This window comes from Poecilia latipinna, unplaced genomic scaffold (genome assembly GCF_001443285.1).
Source record: "Poecilia latipinna isolate Pla-1442-1.1 unplaced genomic scaffold, P_latipinna-1.0 Scaffold1953, whole genome shotgun sequence".
NCBI classification, from domain to species: domain Eukaryota; kingdom Metazoa; phylum Chordata; class Actinopteri; order Cyprinodontiformes; family Poeciliidae; genus Poecilia; species Poecilia latipinna.
The window spans coordinates 12,089-22,258 of NW_015114569.1; the positions used below are offsets into that span (position 1 = coordinate 12,089).

The 10,170-nt window shown below is 38.3% G+C and overlaps 1 long non-coding RNA gene across 1 annotated transcript; it reads left to right on the forward strand.

Moving 5' to 3' along the window:
• Nucleotides 1-1,517: 1,517 nt before the first annotated feature.
• Nucleotides 1,518-9,970, forward strand: LOC106935362 (uncharacterized). Its single transcript, XR_001421885.1, has 2 exons — nt 1,518-2,290; nt 3,697-9,970. It is a non-coding gene; the product is annotated as an uncharacterized LOC106935362 (long non-coding RNA).
• The last annotated feature ends 200 nt before the right edge of the window (nt 9,971-10,170 follow it).

The window sequence follows — 10,170 nt, forward strand, 5'->3', positions numbered from 1 at the left end:
TGGGGATCTAACAGTCAGCCAGAGGACCAGCAGTCAAGGGAGTGTGTGTGTGTGTGTTCAATGGTTAAAAATACACACATATACAGGGAGAAGCCCGACACAAAGAGAATAAAAGACAAAACTGTGTGTGTAACTAAACGCCTCTGTCCTCGTCCTGCTGGGTCCTGCCAGGGGAAAATTCCTCCACTCTCTGCTCCGCCAACCAAGAAGAACCGCAGCACAGTGAAGCTATGCTGCTCACGTCCGTGTCTATGAGCGTGTGTGTCGGTCTGTATGACTTTGTGTTTGTCCACTCGGAGGCGGCGAAGTGTGACGGCCTGGTCACTCAGACCGTGGAGACTTATGAAGCGAGAGCAAGCCAGCTGTTCAATTTGGCCTCATGGGCAGACAGAATGAAAAGTGGAATACTGAAGAGAAATAGTCAACATACGACGTGTGCTGTATGGATAAGTCCTCTCTCTGTAGCTACTATTTTCTGCTCAGGCAATGCCACGTTTTAGCTGCCAGAAAGTATCATGTACTTTCAGGAACACATGCAAAATCTTGGGGGTGTTTAAAGGATGCCATTACTCCTCCAAAGAACAGCTTAGTGAATGTCGCTGTAATCTTTTAGGTGTTATGGATCAAAACAAATAATACAGTCTCACCGCAGAACAGCTGTCCCTTTCACGTTTTTGTTTTTCCCAAAGGTTTACAAAGAAGAGATCTTTCCCTAAAGCTGTTAGTGTCAAATTTCATGCCTTAAAAAAACTATATATTTTTTTTTTTTATTTTAGAAATGTGACAGAAAAGTGTGTCTCATCCCTCAATGGATCAGTTTTCCTTCCTGGATAAACATGCTCTTGGATATTAGACCGCGGCCCCAGCAGACTGTCAAATCTCACATTCAGGAAGAGCGGTGTGGTTTTTGTCCTGACCGTTACAGTCATGTCTGTGTACCTACGAGTCTCGTTGCTTTGTAAGTGCGACATTGCAAGGGATGAGAGCCTGCTCCTCTAAATCCGGTATTGATACTTAAGTACTTAAGTGCTCCTTAAGGATCATGGGACAGTACAAGTATTTTGGTGTCTTGTTCCTGGGTGATTTTGGGATGTCTCGGGTTGGGACTTCTTCTGTAGTAATCCAAAGACTGCTCCAGTCTGTATTGGTGAAGGAAGAGCTGAGCTAAGCTGAAAGGAAACCCATCTATGGTCGTTAGGTTTGGATCATGACCGAAAAACAAAATCCTGAGTTCAGAGGCTGAAAGCTCCGAGTTGTGTCTTCTGCTTCTCCACATCCACAGTGGGTCTGTTCCAGATCCAGGCTTACAACGGGGTGGAAGAAACTAGATTTTGTGTGAAAGCAGCCAGACATGATAATGTGAGTAACCTCCTGTCAACCCTTGTGTCCAGAAATGGGATCCAACCGACCCCACACACGTACAACTTGAATCATTTGCCACAGTCCTCTAACGTTTGCCTCAGTCCTCACACGCACAAGGGTTAAGAAACAGACATAAAAACATATGGGTTTTTGCACTGGGCAAAGCAGGAAGATTATTCTTTTTTTATATATATATATAACTTTTGTTTTTTTCTATCATTCTCCTACTTTCCAGCAGCTGGGGACCTGTAGCAACTCTCTGACATCTAATTCTTTTCCCTAACATTAATTCCCTCTCTCCAAGAACTGAAAAAAAGATTGATCCTCCCTACTTTTTTGTGTAATGATTTATTTACTGTATAACATTTTTTTTTCTCTGCTGTTGCCCTGATTTGCATGCTGAGTACCCCTGCAACTCAGTAGGGGATGTGCTAAATAATTTACATCTTTAAACCAAGTCCCTTATACATTCTCTTTTTTTTTATTCATTTTGCCAGATGACTGTCATCGCAGTCCTATTCTTCTTGTGTCAGTGTGATGTCCATCTCTCGTCTTCTCCGTTTTAATATTCTCAGAGAGTTTTCACAGGCTCTCTGCTCTGAATGCATGAAGTGTAAGAGGGAAGGAATGACAGCAGCTAAGAACAACCGTTAAAGCAGGAACAAACTGGAAATAATCTTCTTTCTTCTCTTTGCTCTCTGGTTTGTGCTGTCTGTCTTTTGTTGTTCCCCTGTGCTCACTCCTTCACCTCATTAACCAACACTTTGATTGTCTCTCTTTGTTTCTTTCTCCCCTGTCTCCTCAGATCCCAATGCGCTGGGGCAGCATGGCACCGACCATGCCTTGATTGGAGGAGTGGTGGCTGTAGTGGTCTTTGTCACCTTGTGTTTAATCATTGTTCTGGGAAGATACCTGGCCAGGCATAAAGGTAAAACCACAATGGGCCAGACCTCAAGGCCCATTGAATCAGTGGAGCGTGCTCTACTTGTCAAATATTAGACTGCGGCTCTTCTTTCTTTTCAAAGTTACCGCTGGATTAGGATAGAATGCGTTTTGCACACTTGGGAAATGTTATGTAAATGACTTTGATTTGAGCTGAATGTTTCTACACTTAGTCGCCTTGTAATTGAATTCCCAAAGTTTTATATTTAATTGGGATTTCATGCAAAAGATAAAATACTGAAATGGACGTAAAATGATATATGGGTTTTCAAAACTTTTTAAAAATTAGCAATCTTAAAAGTGTGACTTGGATTTGCATGTAGTCCGTCCTATCGGAAACTCCTAAATAGTTAGTCAAGTCCAGAGGACCGCAAAGCACTTTAAACTACATTGAGTTATATACACACACGCATTCACACACAGATGGTGGCAAGCTACTACACTGTAGCCCCAGCTGCCCTGGGGCAGTCTGACACCAGGCGCTCTGATCACCACCAGCAAGTAAGGTGGTTGAAGTGTCTTGTCAAAGGACACAACGACTGAAACAGAGAAAGTGGGGCTTTGAACTGGAAACCCTCCAGTTATTAGACAGATTCCTACCACAGTTTCCACCGCTGAGCCTGATAAATGTATTCCAGAACAACCAACATTCTTCAGAGATTACCAAATTAGTAAATAGTGAACATTAGTACATTTACTAGGCACTGTAAGTCGACATATGCCTTTTTTGTGTGTGTGTGTCAATGAATAACAATAAGCTTAAAAAGGAATAATAACATGTAGATTAATTAGCATTAATTAATCCCAAATTATATTAATCCGAAATTGAACCAACAATTAAACACAATGCATAACAATCAATTACTACTTTTATATTGCATTGATTAGTTTTACTGTAATAATTTTCAGAGTAGCATAGATTTTATTTTATTTTTTCAACTATGTCCGTTTTTTATTGCAACAAATGCAAAGAACATATTTTTGCAACTTCCTCTAAAAAGAATTTCATTTGGAGCACATGCTCAAACTCGGTTAAAAGAAATCACAGGGAGTGCTTATCTAAAATATAAAGGTGATGGTCAGAATTCAGCAGCAATGCTAAAACATTTGACCCTGAGCACAGCATCGCTGTATTTTAAGTCTTGTCAGTCTGAAAATGGCCTGCGTGTTTGTTGATGCTTTTGGGTTGTGTCTGCAGAGGGCTTTACTCACATTTACCACACTATCCCAGCTTCTCATCACTCTGTCTATGAATAATGTAGCATCACTGATGTTGTCTTCAGATGTGCTGTCTGCCCCAGGCAGCCAACGCCATGCAGGGCTGCTCAGTATTTGTTTTCCTTGAGATGGGTTTGTTTTTTTTTTTTTTCCCCCCCGCCCCGTCTTCTGCAGGAACATACTTGACGAACGAAGCCAAAGGAGCGGACGACGCGCCCGATGCCGACACAGCCATCATCAACGCTGAAGGCAACCACGCACACGCAGAAGAAAAGAAGGAATACTTCATTTAGACTGCATAGGGAGCTGTGCTGCTCTCTACCTTTTCTTTCAGTCCCTCTATTTCTTATAGTCTCTCTCTCTCTCTTTCTGTCCCCCACTTTCGTCTTCACCTGTGGCCACTGCCCCCCTTGAGTCAACACAGCCCGCAGGCAGAGATGTTCCCCGAGCTTTTTATTATTATTATGTCCTCTGGTTCAGCATTTTCCTGTATTACATTTTACCGTTTTTTTGGGGGGTGGGGGGGTTGTCCTTTTTGGGAGATTTTTTTTATCTTCCACATGCAGTTTGATGCTGCTCCTGAAGCTCTGCCCATTCTCATGTTTTTTGCTCGTCTAGTGACACGAACTCCTGGAAATCTATATCTCTGCCATGGCTGCTTCTTACATGACCTCTTGTTCACCCTCTTTCCTGTTTCCCACCAAGCAGACACGCTGCCACACGTTGTATCTCATGCCCCCCTCACATATCTAACGTCAACACGGTGCCTAAAAATACAGACGCCATCGAACTTCTTTCAATGCCTTCATGTGTCGCCTGTCGGTAGCAATGTAAATGCTATATGTAGCTCATTTCATTGCTTAGTTCACAGCTTTTAATTATACATTGCGTCCTTTTTTATTTGAATGATCTGTGCTGTTTACGCCTTATACGTGTCTATCACACTGAATATGGTACTTTTAGATGAACCACTGCGCCTGACCCTCCCATCCCCTCTGAATAAACTTGTAATTAAGCAGTGGACCCTTGTAAGATAAGACGAAGGTTTTGTGTAACACTGTAGCAAGGTCCGTCAGATAAGTGTATAATATGATTTTCACTATTAGGGTAGGAGTAATAAGGGTTAGCACGGTGTTGTTTAGAGCAAAGACCCACCAAAAATATTTGAAAGAGTAGATGTGGCTTTTTGCTAAATCTGCTGTCCCTGTGTACTTTACTCTGTACATCCCTGCACCGTGCAGACAGCAGCTTAGTGAAACATGTTAAACCCTATCTGGACAGCTTACAGTAGTCTGTGTTTTACATTAACGGTTCAGATGTACAGAAAGAAATCTCCACGTCTCAAAATCTGTAAAAATTGTATTGAAATTCTTTTCACTTTTCACATTTTAATAATTTACTTTCTGTTCATATCATAATAAAGTCATTTTGCAGCTAAAAGGCCTCATGAAATATACAGTGAACAATTTAAGGTTTCTGTAATAGCAAAATAAAACCGTAGCAGTGTGTAGATTTGAGGATAACACCTCAAATCTGTAGTTTGAGGTATTGGGGCATCGATAGATTGAGGTACAGGCAGAAAAGATAACATATTTTGACTATGTGGGATACGCTAATGGACGTCTCTCCATTGGTTTTCATCATAAACAGCTGTAGCACTGGCTGTAAATCAGTTGTAGTGTCCACCTTTAATCTTTAGGTTTCAATTCAAATATTCACATCATCAGGGTAGAGGTTTTGATGATCCAACACGTTGTCTTTTGGTTAAAAGATGGCTACTAGTTTGCTAGTTCGTCTCATTTGATTCAAAGATTGTACCATAAAGTTGATCTAAAACAAAAAGACAGCAGCCTTTCACTTGTGAATAATAAATCCTGTAATATAGGAGACAACGATTTGCAGGAAAAAGCAGTAATGCACTCCCATTACTTGCGTCGGTGAGGTCATCTGGACTTGTGGCTCATCCTCTAAAACAAGCATTCTCTTACCTTGCTCATATTCTTGAAATTTAGCCTTGTGGAAAACTGAAGAACATTATCAGTTCTTAGTAGGTAACTGATAATGAAGTTTGGACTGCCACTGTACAAGTTATGTTTCACTAGTTTTTAAAGAGCAAACTTAAACTGCATTAGTCAGTCTTTTTATTTCCCATTTAGTCAGTCACCGTTCCATTTCATGAGGTCTGAAAGTAAAAAAATGAAATTGGAGAGAAATGTTGAGAGTGCTGGCTAATACATCTGCTTGGGTCCCATTTCCAAAATGTAAAAACTGGAGGCAAACAGAAAAGCACAAAATTTGACAGAATGAGTTACTGTGTTCCTTTGCCAACAACTAAATTGCCTTGGGAACGATTCTTTTAATCTAAAAGGTAATGGAAAGATGAAAGTGCATCTTTTTGAAAATGTAAGCTAAGTAATTTTTTTATATTAAAAAACTCTAATATTGTTGGTTTAAACTGTATCCCATTCCCTGTTATATATTGTGTCTGCTAAAATGTGGTTGACTGTAAAAAAAAAAAAAATTGCTGTTAAATTCTGGACTCCTGTATTCCTTCAAATGTATATTTGCCACTATTACTTTCATTTATAAGACTTTTAAAAAATTCTGTTTTGTTTTTGTGCAAAGCATGTACATAATGTGTAAGAACAACACTTTGGTACTACACATTAGCATGATTTTTGTTCTTTCTTTTTTTACTTTTAATTTATTTAAACTAAAGTTATTGACCAGAGAATCACAACGGAAGTACATTGTTTTGGTACTGCAGGTCTGAAGAATAAAATATTACAATAACAGTCAAGCTTAATGATAAGTCATATAAATATTGGCACAAATTGATGTTAAAACGGCTATTTATACGTAACAACAAAATAAAATATATAATTGCTTATATACCCATTGCCCAAAATGAAAACTACAACATATTTCAAGAGGAATCAGCTAAAATGTTACCTTTATGTTGGTGGCAAAAAAATAATGATACTCATTTGATACTCACTGACCACTTTATTAGGTGTACTTGTTTATTCAGTTAACACAAATACTGCATATTCACATATACCACATGGCAAAACTTCTAAACACTTAGATGTCTTTACATTGTGAAGACGTCTTTTTGAAGTTCAAACCTAGCATCAGAATGAGCAAGAACATTTTAATTAGTTTGAACGTGGGGTGGTTGCTGGTGTCAGATAGGCTGGTCTAAGTATTTTAGAAATTGTTGATCTACAGAGATTGTCATACTCAACTTACTGAATATTTTGAAAATGATTTGCAAATAGTATCATTTGTGTGGAAAAAAAGATCCCGTCGATATCGGTGCATGGAAATGAATGAACAGACTAATTTGATATAGTAGAAAAGCAAAAGTTGCCCAAATAATCAGGAATGCAGAATAATATCTCTGAACACTCAACATGTTGAGCTTCAAACTTAGAACAGATGGGCTACAGCAGCAGAATCCCACACTGGGTTCCACTCCTGTCAGCTAAGAGCTCAAAACTGTGGCTAGAAATCACAGCTTCACCAAAATTGGACAATGGGAGATTGGATTGCCTGGTCCAGCAAATCTCAATTGCAATTGCAGTATTGAGATGGTAGGATCAGAATTGCATCAAACAACATGAAAACCATAGACCTATTCTGCCTTGCATTAACAGCTCCGACTGCTGCTGGTATAATGTTATGGGGATACTTTTTCTTTTCCTCCATCAATTCTGTTTTTGTATTGATTTAAAGGAGTTTGACTGACTTAGTCTCCTGGAAAAGTGTGATAAAAACCAACAGCAGTAATCTACTTGGATGAAGCAAATTATTACCAAGGGCAATAAAAAAGTAGGCCCTGCTGTCTCCAGTTTCATGGCCAGTTTACAACTTTATGCAAACATGGTTGAATGGCAAACTGTCTTGCTCTGTACGGCAATGTTGGACTTCATAACTGGAGAGAATCACATGTTAGAAATCCTTAGATCAATATCAGCATAATTTTTTTCTTGTCACAGTGTATGTAGGGATAAATATATTTTTTTTAGGTATTGTTGATTAGCACAATTTTGTTGTTTCACACGTTTGTGCACTTCAACCTTCACCACACGGTTAACAGATTTAACTTTGTTTTAAAAAGCTCTTGCGGTTATCTGCCACTCTTTTGCAGAAAAAATCTTTTAGATATAATGCTCACATTTTCTGTTGCATTCCATCTGTGTACCCATCTTAGAAATGAGAAAAGTTAGGACATGATATTTAACAAAAGGTCTGCAGTGATGAGTTGGTGTTGGCATTGGAAAAGAAAAGGTGCCATTTACTGAATTATGCACTCTGGCCATTACAATTTGATGGATATTTCTTAGTAAATGTTAAAATGTGTGTGGGTTTTTTTTTCTTTAGAAACCAACTGTAAATATTTGGTTTGAAATGAAAGTACTGAGTTGATTTATTGCAATGGCTTTTTATAATCAATAGACCAAACTTAAATCTTGTTCAATTTTGTTTTGATTTTTTTTTTTTTGTTTGTTTTTTTTTTTTCTAACAGCTTCGCTCATGCCACCATTCACTCCTTTATTATACAGATCCAATTGTAGCTGGTCCTTTTTTAATTTCTTCTTTTTTTTTCCTCATGTTTAACGTTAGTTGAAGAACCTAAGCTTTAAAAAAAAAAAACTAATTACCCATTTTATGTCAGTTTGGTAAGCAAGATTATGAGCTTAAAACTCCATTCTTAAAATCACAAACTTGTACGATTGCAATGCCATGTTCTTTAAGCGACAGGCTATTTCTGTCATTTTTGGTTCTCTAATTTCCTGGTTTATAGCAACCCCGTTTTCTTCCGCTGAAGGTGTGCTCGGTGCGGGTGAGGTTGTGCATTTATGCAGATTAAGCAGCACAATCCTGGCTGCAATTTTGGCAGGAAATTGCTCGCAATTTTATGACCAATTTTCACGTTGGCTGGGACGTCTACACACCAGTGCAAATTTGCAAAAAAAAACACCCTTTTTACCTCTTTTGCTACAGGTCATGTTGTCTATAGCCTGCACAGATTTACAGCCAGGTACAAAAAAGCTGTTTGCCTGAAGTTAAAGAATTAGATGAGTTATCCCAGCATTATTTTATCCACCAGCTGAGAATTGTCTGTCAAATAATCAAACCTGGAGCAGAATAATGTTTGCCTGTTTCTGTGTGGGCTTGTAAAATACACCGGAAAAGGACAAGTTACTCTCTATTAAAGAGCAGATGCAGAATTGTGTTTTGTAAAGAAACTTCAGTCTGCAAAACTGGACATTATGATAAATGAGCTAGCTCTTTATTATTTATCTGTATCCGCTTCCTGCCTACCTGCTTCTTTTATGCATTGGATGAAAGCTAATGTGTTTTTAAAGGGTAATTTGGCATTTTTGAAGAGATGTTTGTGGATGTTACTATCAGTAACAGCCCCCATACCTGTACCAGATTGATGTCGTTGGCAAACAAGTTTTCAGAGCAATGGAAGGACAACATTTAGTCACACAGTATGCTTTAGCTATTTAAGATCACCCAAAATATTTTTTTTTTTTGCATTTTAGTAAGATCAGTGCATACTAATTAGATGCAGTTTCACAGTATCGTCTCTATTTTATCAACCAAACAGCTTTCCCGTTGCGACACTGACGTTATATTAGTGTAATCATTACTAATTGCTAAAATAATGGCCCATCTTCAGTGTGAGTTCTTATAAATTGGTCTAATTGGTTAAAATTTTAAGTTTTAATTTTAACTTAACTTTTAGCAGAACACCACAAGACGGACGTTGGTCTGCTGCAGGTAGGGGAACTAGCACTAACAATAATTTCACAGAACGACACATAAGGAAATCTGAACTATCCCTTTAAAAACATTGCATTGTTACTGGAGCAAATCACATTCTCTTTCTCAAAGTCCCCGCCATTATGTAGATTCGACTCGTAAGCAGTATATTGAATGTTCATATTAATGGAAAATGTTATCAAGTCACTAAAGGTTGAGGTGAAAATGATATCTGTTCTGGCTTAGAATCTGCTTTGTTGACTGGTTTTAAATAATTCAGGATTTTGTTTTGACACAGTTTCCGTGCCCTGTCTGGTTCTCCACATGCCTTTGCTGTACAGTTTACCTTCAATCCAGCTCTTTGTTCCTCCTGAAATATCAACGCAGACGTCAATCAGCGCAGTTTCAATATCGCCGCATTGATCACGTGTGACACAATCGCATGTAGTGATGTGCTGTTATTTTTATCAGTTTTGTTTCTTTTGCATCTCAGGAATATATTTCATTTAGGATTTCTTTCCTTTTTTTTTTCTTTTTTTTTTGGTGGTTTCCTGTTTTAAAATGGGGACATGTGAGCACTTATCACTCTACTCGTCCCTGTATGCTGACACCATGTATTTGTTTAAGATTACCACGATGTTAATAAAATTATTCAGTGATTCTTCAGTAATTCTGTCACCTTGCTGTCATTGAAAACATTCATTAGTCTTTCTGATAACTTTTGGTAAAGTCACAATTTACCACTTAAAGCTCTTGTAGGTTTTATTGATATTGATAAGGGAAAGAAGCTCTGATGATGCACTGCAGCTATTTATAGTTTAGAAACATTCAATTTGTCCTCATGAGGAGTCATGCATGCATGCACACACA